The following is a 14,768-nucleotide window of genomic DNA, read 5'->3' on the forward strand; positions in this document are numbered from 1 at the left end:
CTTTGCCCTAATTTTCTTTAATATAAGAGGCTGAGATGGAGGGAGATTAAGGCCTTTCTCCGTTCCTATTTATATTCCATCAATATGCCTCACAGAAAAGCCTTCCGATTCATATAAAAGATCCTTTGAAAAGGAACAGGGTAATGAGAAGAGTTTATACACTGCTTATGTTTGACTCCAGATTATTAAAAACTATATGATCACAAAATCTCTAAGTATCTAAATCTATAAATGTTACGAGGTAACCTGAGATAGTAGAAGATTCCAGTGGATTAGAGGCTCTAGGTCAGTTAGGTAGTAAATTTTCTATGTTAATAATTGAGCAATATTTCATTTTTCTCCTATGTAAACTAAATTTGACTAAATAGATAAAATAGAATAAACTGGAACTCAGACAATAATGGGCTAACATAAAAGTTGTTTCTAAGCCAAGAGCAGAAGCAAATTAAGTGCCACATTGGTCAGAAGCATGTCCAGAGGATTACATTTTGCTAACCAAGTTCCCTAACTATTAAAACTACATAAAGTAGCATTAGATGACAAAAATTAGCTATTTGTAAATTGTTGTACAGTAAAAAGAAGCCTACAAAGATTTCATGCTGTCATTGTAAGTGATCCTTTTACCCAGTCAATAGCAATCCACCTTGTTTCAGTTTTTGCATGTGAAAAACCTGTTGCTATGTAACAGACAAAAATATGAGATGATCAAAGATGGAGAGAAAACAAACAACTTGTAAATTTTGAGTTGTTGTTCAGCTATCTCAATCATGTACAAGTCTTCATGACCATATTTTGGGGTTTTCTTGGCGAAGATACTAGAGAGTGGTTTGTCATTTCCTTCTGCAGTTAATTTTACAGATGAGGAAACTGAGGCAAACAGGGTAAAGTGACTTGTCAAAGGTCACACAGCTAGTAAGTGTGGAGGCTGGCAAGCCATCTATCCATTGTGCCACCTAGCTGCCATGTAAAATTTGAAATGCAAAATAAATGTTAGATATCACCATAGACTACTTTTCTTTTTAGATAGTGGAGGTGATTTGGGGGTGGATATTTCATTTTTCACAGTTGTATGTAAAAACATTTTTAAACTTTCATTTAATAAAAGCTGAGGGTGGCTAGGTGGCACAGTGAATAGAGTACTGGCCCTGGAGTCAGGAGGACCTGAGTTCAAATCCAGCCTCAGACACTTAACACACACAAGCACCCAAAAATTAGCCATGTGACCTTGGGCAAGTCACTTAACCTCAACTGCCCTCCAAAAAGCAAAAAAAAAAAAAAGCTGAGTTCCAGATTGTCTCCTCACTTATTCCCCTCATCCCTTCTTGAGACAGTAATCAATTTGATATAGGTTACATGTGCACAATCATGCAAAACATATTTCCATATTAGTTATGTTGTGAAAAAATATGAAAAACATAAAAATAGTCTGCTTTGGTCTACATTCAACAAGTATTTCTTTAAATGTGGGTAATATCTTTCACCATGAGTCTTTTGGAATTGTCTTGGATCACTATATTTCTGAGAATAACTAAGTCATTCAAAGTTGATCATTGTACAAGATTTCTATTACTGTGTACAATGTTCCGCTAGTTCTGCTCACTTCATTGGCCATCTGTTCATATGTCTTTCAAGGTTTTTCTGAAGTTCACCTGTTCATCATTTCTTATAGCACAATAGTATTCCATTACATTCATATACCACAGATTGTTCAGACATTCCCTAATTGATGGGCATCTCTTTAATTTCCAATTTTTTTGCCACAATAAAGAGCTGCTATAAATGTTTTTCTACTTGTGGGTCTTTTTTTTAAAAAAAAAATACCTTTGGGATATAGACCTAGAGGTGATATTGTTGGATCCAAAGGTACACACTGTTTGATTATCATTTGAGCATAGTTCTAAATTGCTCTCCAGAATGGTTGGATCAGTTTACAGCTCCTCCAGTAGTCCCTTAGTGTTTCCATTTTACCACACCCCTCCAACGTTTATCATTTTCATTTTCTTCTATATTAACCAATCTGATAGGTGTGAAGTGGTACCTGAAAGATGTTTTAATTTACATTTCTCTAATCAATAGTGGTTTAGAGCATTTTTTCATGTGAATATATATACATACATTTATATGTATATTTGATTTCTTCATTTGAAAAGTGCCTGTTCATACCCTTTCATCATCTATAAATTGGGGAATGACTTTAATTCTTATAAATTTGACTCCATTATGTCTCTGTCTCTGTCTGTCTCCATATATATATATATATATATTTGAGAAGTGAGACTTTTATGAGAGACACTTGTAATTTTTCCCTAGATTTCTGCTTTCCTTCTAATTTTGAATGCACTAGATTTGTTTATACAAAAACTTTTAAAATTTAAAATAAAAATTATCCATTTTATCTTATATTGCTCTATATCTCTTCTTTATTCATAAATTTTCTTATTCATAGATCTGAGGTGAGCTATTCCATGCTCCCCTAATTTGATTATGGTATCACATTTATGTTTAAATCATGTACCCATTTTGACTTTATCTTGGTACATGGAGTGAGATGTTGATCTATATCTAGTTTCTGACAAATTGCTTTCTCATTTTCCCTGAAATTTTTGTCAAATAGTGAATTCTTGTCCCAAAAGCTTGGACCATTGGTTTGTCAAACACTAGATTACCATGGATATTTACTACTGTTATATTATGTACCTAATCCATTCCACTGATCCACCACTTTATTTCTTAAATAACACCAGATTATTTGGATAATTACTACTGTATAACACAGTATGAGATGTGGTACAGCTAGGCCACCTTCCATCACATTTTTTTTATTAATTACCTTAATATTCTTAACCTTTTGTTCATCCAGGTATACTGTTATTTTTTCTAGTTCTATACAATACTTTTGGTATTTTGATTAGCATGACATTGAACAAATAAATTAATTTAGGTAGAATTGACATTTTTATTATATTGGCACAGGTTACCCACGAGTAATTAATATTTTCCCAATTGTTTAGATCTGACTTTGATAATAGAGGTCATAAGAATTTGAAAGATATTCAGAATGATAAGGTTCTTTGAGAATTGCATTCAACAAAATCTTTTCACCTTTTCTATTTTTGTTCATTTTCTATGGAGTTAATCATTGATTTCTTCTGTTATATTTCTCACATAAATAAGAATTACTAAGAAGTAGTCCTGAACCAAGATTTGACCTTTAACATTTATCATCTGAGACATGTGACACTTTTGTCTTCGTGCACACAGAAACATAGGTATCAGTGTTAATTGTCCAGAGATTAACCCTTAATGTAATGTCTGAATTAGCCAGAGAATGTTGTTGTTCATTCTTCATTCTCAAAGAGGACCAATGGTATCAGAAGGTTGATGTCTTGGTTTGTGAGGTAGAGCCTCAGAAAGTCATCTGCCTTATTCGCTCTTAGAGTCATTGAAGTCTTGTGGCAAGACATAAATCAAGACAACTGGCAATGGCCTGGGATGCAGTACATGACTTTGATCTTTCTAAATGAAGGTCCATTTATTCTTTGGGCCAGACCATTGTGTTCCAAATAGAACTACTTCATTATGCCTTTAAACCCAAATCACTCTGGGGCAAGCAATCCTCTAAGTGAGCTCTTACCTCCGATCCTTTGATCATTCTACTGCTCTCTCTTGTCTCAGTAACTGGGTATTCCATAAAACCAGGAACATAAGTTGCCTACAAAAGAATACCATATTTGAAAAAAATGTTAGGAAAACTGGAAATCTGTATGTAAGAAATTAGGTTTAGACCAGCATCATACACCATTTACTATATACCACTGTTAAATTCAAAATGAATATATGAACTAGACATTAAAGATAATGCCATAAAAATTAGACCAGAAACACATCAAATGCTTTTCCATTTATAGTTAAATAGGAAGTGCAAAAATAGAGATAATAGATGTTATTACAAAAGATAGATAATTATAATTTCATGAAATTAAAAAGATTTTCCAACAACAAAATTAATACAACTAAGATAAGAACAATAGCAGCCAAAAGAAGAATAATTATCTCTATTCAGGCTCTATTATCCAAGATATAATTAGAAATTAACAGAAATTTATGACCAAAAGCCATTTGCCAGTAAGTAAGTGGTCAAATGATATGAATGAACAGGTTTCATGAGAATTTGAAACTTAGTAACTATATGAAGACATATTATAAACCACCAATAAAAAGAGAAATGTTGCTCAAAACGACTGTGAGGTTTTTCCTCGTATTTTGATAATTGGTAAAGAAAAAAAATGGGAGTAGTCTACACAAAAGATGTTCTGGGATCATGGGCATAATTTTGTATTGTTGGTGGAGATATGAATTCATCTTACCATCCTGGAAAGGAATCTAGAATCTGGTGAAGAGAATGACTAAAATGTCCATATTTTTTTACTCTAAGATTCCATTGCTAGGTATGGACCTCAAGGTCAGACTGTAATGATTGCTAACATTTGTATAGTACTTTATGAATTGTTAATGCCTCTTTCAAACTCAGATAATTTTGTGCACTTACATGTTGTAGGTCTCAAGGAAATATAAACTCCTTGAATTCAGGGACCATTTTTGTCCTTTATCTTTGTATCCCATAGCATAGTACCTTGCATGTATGTAGTAGGCACTTAATGAATATTCATTGATTTGGTAAATGAGGGGCTAAAAGAGATCTCAGCAGTCATCTAGTCTGAACTCCTCATTTAGTTCTTTTGGGAAATGTCTGATATCCTCAGATTTTAGAAGATCACTTTTTAAAGAGTAAAAGTGATTCTGTATAAGAAAAGATTTTTTTCTATTTTTTTGCTTTTTGGGGGGGGGAATGCAGGGAAATTGGGGTTAAGTGACTTGCCCAATGTCACACAGCTAGTAAGTGTTAAGTGTCTGAGGTCGCATTTGAACTCAGGTCCTCCTGACTCCAGGGCTGGTGCTCTATTCACTGCACCACCTAGATGCCCCAATAAGGGATTTTTAAGGTTTTGTTTTTTAAAAAAGAAGAGGAAGATAGACCTAATTGCTTGGGTTGAATAGGAGAGAGAGAGAGAGAGAGAGAGAGAGAGAGAGAGAGAGAGAGAGAGAAACAAGTTATTTAATTTCTCTGGCTCCAGGGGTTTCCTTATTTATAAAATGAGTCTCTCTCTTATTCCAAAATTATTGCATTCTATTTGATGATTTCTACTCTAAGATAGGATCAAAACATTTTGCTAACTTGAAAAACTTACTTCTGCTAGTCTCAGAAGAAATAGAGATGGGGAAGGGGATCTTTGTTTTTTACATCTCTGACAAAAGACTGACACCAAAATCTATAGGGAATTGTTACAAACATATAAAATATTCTCCAATACACAAGGGATCAAAAGCACACAATTTGGAAAAGAAGAAATATAAAGCATCAATAATCAGTTGGAAAATGTTAGAAATCACAAAGATGAGAAATGAAAAATAAAACAAATTCTCATACCCATTAACAAAATGTATAAAAGATGGGAATGCCCATTGTTAGAGAGGTTGTTGGAAAGCAAGCACATTAATTCATTCACTGCCAAAATGGCAATGAAATGTTTCAACTGTTCTGAAAAACAGTTTGAAATTATGCAAGAAAAGTTACTGAATTGTTCAAACCCTTTGACCCAGAAATCCCACTACTGGGACTATACCCTGAGGAAATTATGTATAGCAAGAAAAGACTCATATGTACAAAAGTGCTCATAGCAGAATGATTTATGATAACCAAAAGCTATAAAGGCATGTACCCAGTACATGAGGAATGGAATGCAAACTACAGTATAGTATATGAAGCTAAAAAAGTGTTACCGGGCCCTAAAGAGTAATGAAAATAAATTCTGAAAAAAGGGAAGACTCATAAAAAGAGTTGCAGCTTTTAAAAAGCAATGCCAACAGAATGGTATACACAATAAACGAAGCCATGTGAATAGCCAGCAAGGGAAAGCAACAAAGTTTTGCTCGATGTTGAAAATGTACTGCCAGAGGTAAAGGATATGTCCCTTCTTTCTGTTAATAAGCAATAATCAAACAATTTCCTAATGGAATGTATTTTGTAAAGATTATATATGTACATCTGTGCATTTATCAGGAAACATCTTTGTGTCAAACCCAAATTGTGTTAATAAATTTATTTTTTAAAAAGAAAAATACATTCTGTTTCTCCATGCTGACTGATTTTTAAATAAAGCTGACTTAAATCACTTGTCCTCACATTCAGATAAAGATTCATTTACTTTTTCAAAAAAGTTTCACTTATTTCATCTCATGTGATTTCCATAAATGTAAAACCTGAAGATCAGGTCCTACTAAAAATGAAGATTGAGACCAAAGTCACTTGTTCTGGTAGTCTATGTAATTTCTAAGTATTTTATGAATGGGTTTTTTTTATTCACCCCTAAAACTAACCTGTCTTCCAATACCTGAATGAATAAACTAATCAGGTAAGAACTTATTAAACACTTATGAAAAAAGCACTGTGCTAAATACTAGAGATCCAAATAGAAAAAAAATACAGTCCTTGCTCTTAAGGAATTCACATTTCTAATGGGGAAAATAACACATACAGATGGTTTCAGTTACAAGTCAAGAATGCTCCCATTGCCCTTAGGGTGCAGCAGAAAAACAGATAGTGATATCTCTTCTTTGATGTCATTTCCACTGGTAAAATCTTATCAGTTTCTAATGTTGAATCACTTGTAGCACTTTCATGGCAAAATCTTTCTTTTCTGGGCCTTCAGTAGTTAAGGTGTAAGCACCTGTAGGAGCATTTGCCACTATGCTTCTCCACAGGCATTATTTCCCATGAAGTAATCTTGGAAGACTGTGGACACTGTGCTGGAAACATTTCTATTGCAAAGGTTCTTGGATGCAAAAGCCTGGGTTGTGGCCATCAGTGTGTGAGAGGAGAGAGTTGTCAAGGGGGTGCTGCTAGTGGTTTGGTTTGTCTTGCCTAACACGTGCTGCCTCCTCTTTAGGGAGCCCGGCTGCTTCAGCTAGGCCAGCTTGCTACCCTGGGAGTAACGGTTGGTTGGTTATTGGTGGAGAGATGTGATTCGCTTATATGTGTTCCAAGATTCTGAAGAAGTTGAAATTTTATGACCTCAGTTATTGTTCATCTTGGAAGATTATACCCAGTAACTCACATAGACATTTAACTTGGAAAAAAGGGCTAGAAATTTATTGAATATTCTAAACTAAAATAGACATTGAGTATTTGAGGAACACTTTAGCTTAGAAATAACTGCACTGATCTGTCTTATAGCTTTCTTTGCATGATGGAACTCATTGAAGACCTGAGAGCCTCTAATACAGCATGATGACAGCATATACACTGAATGGAAATTGACAGTTATTTCTTTCCCAAAGAACCTCTAGGGTTTGGGGAGCACCAAACAATGCCCCTCCTGGGCCACCCAAAAGATTCTATCCAAGAGAAATACCCAAAAGGCCTCAACCTTCCTCGTGGTCCTGGAGCCTCAAAGAGGAAGCTTCACTTATCCCCAGTTTTATGTTTTCTTCATACATTTTTTAATATTGGACCCATGACCAGAGGCACAGGGCACTCCTGGTGAGGAAACACCCTCACCAATGTAAATCAACACTTGTTCTGCACTTGCTAGTCTTAGAGAATCACTCAAGACTGTCACTGATGGAGTTAAGTCATAACAAGTAAGTATGAGATCATACATGTGGAAGGACCAGTAAAGCCACATAATCCAAACCTTCATTTCACAGTATAGACATTGAGGCTCAGAGAGGCTAGAGAGTCTATTTCATGTCACACAGGCAGCCTCAAGAGGGAGAATTTGATCTGATTTCTGCTGATTCCACAGTCAGTTCTCTTTCCATCATACCACACAGAAGCAACCCTTTTCCCCAGGCTTTCCTCATTCCATTACTGGTTCTCTACCCATGATACCATGGTGCCTCTTCTTTTACCCCCAATAGAACGTATGGCAATTCATAGGAAAGATTGTTAATCATGGGACAATAAAGTCATGACCAAGAAAAAAGCCTGGCTATCATATTTCAAGAAATCATGAAAGAAAACTTCCCAGACATAGAAGAATGAGAAAGTGAAAACAGGAAAAAAAAACCCACTGACCACCATCTGAAAGGAATCCCAAAATGAAAATGCACAAGAATATTATAGAAAAAAATGCAAAACTTCCCTGTCATAGAGAAAGTACTGAAAGCAGTCAGAAAGAAAGAGTTCAAGTAATGAGAATCCATAGTCATGATCACACAAGGAAAAAGTAGAGAGGATCATATATGATAGTCCAAAAGGCAATATATATATATATATATATATATATATATATATATATATATATATAAGCTTCCCATCAAGAATATCTTTCCCAGCAAAACTGATTGTAAACCTGTAGGGAAGAGTAAGGATTGGTCCATTTTTGTATCTGTATTTCCAGTATAGTGCCTGGCACATAGTAGGAACTCAGTAAGGGATTATGGATTAACAATAACAAAATGACTCATACATACCTAGTCTGGTGAGATCAACTCACCAATTATCTTCCTAAGGGAGGTAAAAGGGGAAAAAAGTGTCTGACCTAATTACTTCACCTAAGAAGGTTGTATAGAGACATCTGTCACCTTGATGGTAGAGTCTAATTAGATCATTCCCCTCTTTCCTGGTCTGTCAGAATTCTAGATGTAGTTGGGATCATGTGGTCTGCCTCTCCGCCACATGTCATACTTCATTTTGCACATTCCAGTAAACTGCATACCTCTTCCTATCAGCTATTGTAGTGGTCTCTTGGAAGGAGGAGATAAAAAAAATCCTGCCTTACACTCACTTGAGTGACTTGTCTAATCCTTCTTACTGCACCTTAGACTTCAGTCTCCTGTTTGCACTTCCTGTCCATCTTATCTTTATTATGGTTAGAATGCACCTGAATCACACCTACTTTTCCTCATGGTGACATTCAAAACTAGGTAGTAGTCTACTAGCAACTCCTTATTGTACCCCACAGTACCTTATTGCTCCCCACAAACTTCCTTTAATTCTCCAGCCTTGAAAGTAATGAGACATACCATGCATCTTGCTCTCATTTCCAAATAGAGATAATTGCCACTATTTAGGCCAGGTCACTCGGAATAGTACTATGTTTCTAAACATTTTCTATGGGCATCAAACAGCATTTGGATACATCTCTTCTCATATCACTTTTCAAAGCAATAGACCCCATCACACACTCACCAAAAAAAGAAAGAACTCTGGGGGCAGGAAAGCAGCAGCTGCCATGAATAACCCTGACCAGGGTACCAGCTTTCCTCTCACTCTAAGCCTCCAACTAAAAACTGGAGGAAACAAAGCTTCTTTTCTTGAGGTAAAGGATAGTCCATTTTGTTGCTTATTACAAGGCATGGTTATCTTTGAAAGTGGGAGAATCTCAATATGACAGAATGGTGTGATTTCAGTCACTTGGTTTTCTTGGTTGCCTTTTTCTATGAGTCTGTTTATGCTCTTTTGTATGGTGTATAAATGTAAAGGTCCTCTGTGGCAGACCTTATTGCTAGCTGGATGATCTTATTCAGAAAGCAACAAAAGTTAGTGGTGATGATAGACTATTGCAAGATCAATGGTAGTTGTCTTCTTGATAATCCTTTCTGAGTCCTTCCCTCTTGTCCATGTCACATGTCCATGGTCACAAGACCATGCCAATAACAACAATCATTTACATAGTGCTTTACAGTTTGTGGAACACATTATATATATATATATATATATATATATATATATATATATATATATATATATATATATATGTAATTTCTCATTTGATCCATTTTCCATGTGTTCAAAGCTTGAGACCATTTTCCATATAGTAACCATTGGACACTATATACAATATACCCTGTTATTTTTTGGTGGGGTTATGCTTTATATCAACTATTTTTAAAATATTGCCCTAGTAAACACCCATTCTAAAAACCAGTTCATTCTGGCTGGTTAATTCTTATCAAATGATCTTCATCGGGGCGGGGCTCGTGAGCAATCCCTCTAGGAAGCAAGTCTAACCCCTTAACCTCTCATATCTTTGGGGGAGAAGTATTAGTTGCCCATTGGGGTCCCAAACTACACATGTGAGTGGGTGTTGGAAGAAGAGTTCTAAAGCTTGTTGTCCAATGAGAGGCTATAAGATTTAACCATTTAATTTATCCAAAAGAGGATCTGTTTACACAGTTTTCTGAGGAGTCATTTCCTTTTCGCTACAATATTTCTTCCCTTTCCTCCTACCCCATGTCCCAATATGATCATATCCTCTCAAGCTCCTTCTATATTAAAACCTGATCTGAAGAAATTATTTGATAAAATAATTCAAGGTGATTAATAATGACTAACATGTTTCACAAGACTGTTTTGATTTTGAATATGGAGAAAACCTCAAGACATATAATTAATATCCCAGCAGGATTCATTCTCCTTGAAGTCAGGGATGCATTTTCTTTTTTAGTTGTCTCTAGTATCTAGCACAATGCCTTCCATGCAGCTGTTACTTAACAAATGCTTGTATTGAATTAATAGCAGAATTTCATGTATCAGTGACAGAGCATGGAAGAACATTGGGACTTGTGACTTTCCTAGCAGCCCTAAAATATTACCATCATTTTTCAGGACTACTGGTTACCCTGCTCTTTGTGAATGTTGAGTTCCTGGTTCTCTCTCCTCTCTCTCTTACCATATATGTGTATGTATATATATATATATATATATATATATATATATATATATTTACACATACATATACAGAAATTTATGCACATACATACATGTATGTATATTATCTCACAAAAGAAATTAAAGTATACACTTATAGGCACACACACATACGTTTGTTCGGTATATATCAGAGAAAGGATTTGAAGGACTCAGCTCTCTGTGCTTCAAAGGTCAGTTCTATGTCCAATATGTCATGTTATCTCTCATTATGAAAGATATGGTTACAATATTTTATACAAAAAATACAAAGTACAATATTTTATATTCATTATCAATATACTATTAATATTAGTATAAGTATAGTCACATAATATTACTGATCTGGTAACTAAAATAATGGATCTCCACTAGAGAGAAAAACAAGCTAGTGAAATGTGCAAGTTGATTTATGAATTTTAATTTTAATCTCTGTAGATTTAAAAATTATCCAACTCCCTTTTTATTCCAAGAAAATAACATGACCCTGGTTTTATATCTCCTAGGACACATGTGTGAAAGTGAAGGGGTTGCCTAGAGCAAAAGGGTGAATTCTGGGGAGTGGTCCAAGTAAAGCTGGGACCAGATTCTGGACGACCTTCAAAGCCAGGTGTGGGAGTTTAGATTTCATGTGATAAGAAATACAGAAGAACTGAAAGATTTTGAACAGAGAAGAGTCATGATGAAAGAAGTACTTAAGGAAGATGCTTCTGGCAGCAGGATTCAGGATTGATTGATTTATTCAAAGATTTTGAGCTCAAAGGAGCCCTAAAGATCATTTCTTTCAACTTTCTCATTTTAGAGATAAGGGATGTGAAGCCCAAGAGATGAAGTAGTTGGCCAAAGGTTATTCAAGTGTCAAGGCTCAGATTCAAACCCAGGTCTTGTAATATCAGATCAACGTTCATGTTCTGGATTATTTCATTTGGAAAGAGATGCTGTTTTGTTATTTAATGAGGAAGTTAGATTTTCAAAAAAATGCATAGGCATTAAGTTTCAGTGTTGACTTTTTTCGAGGTGCTCAAAAATTTGATTTTGTTTGTTTCACACTCTTTAAATAGGTGCAAGAATGTGTGTGTATGACAGAGAGAGAGATAGACAGACAGAGAAAGAGAGACAGATGCAAACAGATAGAGAGAGAGACATAGAGAGAAAGAAGAAACAGAGATAGGGACAAGAATTATTAAGCAGTTACTATATGTTGGACATTGTGTTTAGTCCTAGGAATACAAATTTAATTAATAAGACTGTCCCTATCCTCAAATAACTTAGATTCTTCAAACAGCAATTATTCTGAATTTAACATTCATCAAATAAAATGACTATTTCCATATATATATATATGACAAAAAATAATTTTACTTAGAACCATAGATTTATATTATGTGCAATGTTCTTTTCTTTTAAGGAAGCTCCTCAGTTCACCCTGTATTAGAATGTATAACATTCTAATGGGGGACTTCAAAATTGGGGTGGGTGGATTGGAAGGTCAACATGGTGCAGAGATGGCCAGATTATGGTGTGGAAGCCTGGTTCTTGGCTAGACTCAGTGAAAGCTCTTCTATCAGAGGGGGTGGGGGGGGGCAGAGATGAATTTTAACATCCAGCTCTCTGGGGAAAAATGTACTCAACAAACACTTTTATGTTGATCTGCACCATTGACATTTCTCAAAGACTTTCTTAAATCTAGACAATAAATGAAACAGTAACCAAGCCCCGATTTGTAACATTTGCTGACTTCCAAAGTGCAAATCCTTACACTGAAAATTTAAGGACTCACCTGGCTCCAACCAACCCTAAGTCTGAGTTGCTGTGGGGGGAGGATGAGGATGATGGGAGGAGTGTAGTACCCTGGTACATCCTGTTTCTCTTCCTGTTTCAGCTACTTCCTAAATGCCAACTGATTGTTCTAACCCCACCACCATTTGCTTTCATTCTCTGGAGAAGAGCCTTCATTGAATTTCCTCCAATGTAATAACCAGCATGCAACCCACCTGGGCAAATTATAAGAGGACAGGCATTTTTTTTTCTTTTTAGATAACATGTATCCAGATATCATAGAAAGGGGCAAGTATTTATCAAAATGGTGAAATTATAATCTTCAACTTATTCCTCATTCAGGATTTTTAAAAGGCAGCTGGCTTTTGGGCCTGGCTTTAATCATCTTTGATTAACACAGAAGCCTTGGAAAGTGAAGGTGCTTGCTCTGACTGTGAAGTGGTCCTTAGGCATTAACATTTCAGACCTTTCTCCTGTATTCAAAATGTCTAAACCAGAGCCAAGACATTAAGCCTGGTTGAGAGCAAATTCAACACACTAGGGGATTATTTAACATTTCTGATTCATTTCTCAGAAACATTTATTTCCCCCTGAAAAAGTACAGGAGACACCAAACCAATGCCTTCCAGAGAAAAATGAACTGGCTTGTTATTCATCAAGAGTGAAAGAGAAACTAGGGTTCACTTTTTAAGAGAGATGGAAAGATATTGAAAGGTCATGGACAGAGCAATAGAAATCATTAAAGATATGGAAAATAATTCTTGTGTTGTTCAGTTGAGTCCAACATTTTGCAGCACCATTTGGGTTTTTTTTGGGAAAAAATACTAGAATGGCTTCCTTTCCCAGTTCATTTTTGCAGAATAGGAAACTAAGGCAAACAGGGTTAAGCGACTTGCCCAGGGTTGCACAGATAGTAAGTATCTGAGACAAGATTTGAACTTGGGAAGATGAGTTTTCCTGAGTCCATACCTGTGGCTCTATCCATTGTGCAACCTGGCTGTCCTTGGAAAATAGTATTTGAGATAAATGGTTAGGTGTTTGGACTGCTTATCCTGGGAAGGGGGGAATTGGGGAAAAGAGGAGAGAGTATTAAAAATTTGTATTGTTTTTAAAGTTTGTATTAGTTTCCTTTTTTCACATATCATTTTTTTATTATTACCTTTCATGGACATTTCCAAGCACAAAGAAAGCCAAAACAAGATAATTGTACATGAAACTATGAAATCACTATGTAGACCATGTTCTTTTTAATGCATGTTACATTAAAAGTGATAGTGCTAATAGTACTCTGCTTTATTCATTTTCTGAATCTTCTTCTGGTCTCCTCTTTGTATTTATAAGTGATTGATTTATTTTTTCTGCTTTAATCTCCAAATAGGTTTCTCCTCTTCTACTATCTATCAAACCAACACTCGAATAAAAAAAATAAAAAAGGTGGAGGAAAAAAATCATCTTAACAAAGCTAACAGATGCATCAACCAAGTCAGAAAATATAGGCAATGTTTCACATTTGTGCCCTCCCCCATCTTTGCAAAGAAGAGAAGGAATTGTATTTTCACCATGTCTTCTCTGAAGCCAAACTCAGTCATCATAAGTATGTAGCACATGGTGTTGTTTCCTTGTTAGTGATATCACGCTTTGTATTTACGTCATCTTAGCCATTGTGTATATTGTTTTCATGATTCTGCTTATTTTACTTTGTATCAGTCTATTTATCTTTCCATGCTTCTTTGACTTCTTCACATGCATTATTCCAATAGTTCAGTAATATTTCATCAAATGTACACACAACAGTTTGTTCATCCATTCACCAAATCATGGGCATATATTTGATCCCAATTTTCTGCAATCAGGAACAATTCTGCTCTGGTTATTTTGTTCTTTGTGGGCCTTTTTACTCTGTCTTTCATTTCCTTGTAATACATACTTGGTAGTAGAATCTCCTGGTCCAGGGTGCTGGTTATTTTATAGTCATTTTCTTAGCATCAGTTCCAGAATGGTTGGACCAATTTACAACTGGTGGTAATTTAAAAAACCAGTTTCAAGTGTGTTTCAAGTCATCAAAAGATTTTAAATTTTCTTGTTGTGGGTCTTTTTTCCATTAAAGCAGATGTCAGGTTCCCAAGTCTTGGTCATTATTGTGAACCATAGCAAATTATCCCTTTGAGTCCTACCTTCTGATGATTTACCTTCCTGAAATTAAGCAGACTATTTCATAAATTACAAACACATAGCC

General features: G+C 35.3%; 1 long non-coding RNA gene across 1 annotated transcript in view; it reads right to left on the reverse strand.

Moving 5' to 3' along the window:
* The window catches only part of LOC138148697 (uncharacterized), a 352,118-nt gene that overhangs the window by 192,209 nt on the left and 145,141 nt on the right, over positions 1-14,768 (reverse strand). The window contains exon 3 of the long non-coding RNA XR_011165128.1: positions 3,635-3,712. This is a non-coding gene — a long non-coding RNA (uncharacterized lncRNA). The remainder of the gene's footprint in view (positions 1-3,634; positions 3,713-14,768) is intronic.

This window comes from Petaurus breviceps, unplaced genomic scaffold (assembly GCF_028583685.1).
Source record: "Petaurus breviceps papuanus isolate PSGF00001 unplaced genomic scaffold, PetGlider_PUasm1.0 90825, whole genome shotgun sequence".
In the NCBI taxonomy this organism is placed as follows: Eukaryota; Metazoa; Chordata; class Mammalia; order Diprotodontia; family Petauridae; genus Petaurus; species Petaurus breviceps.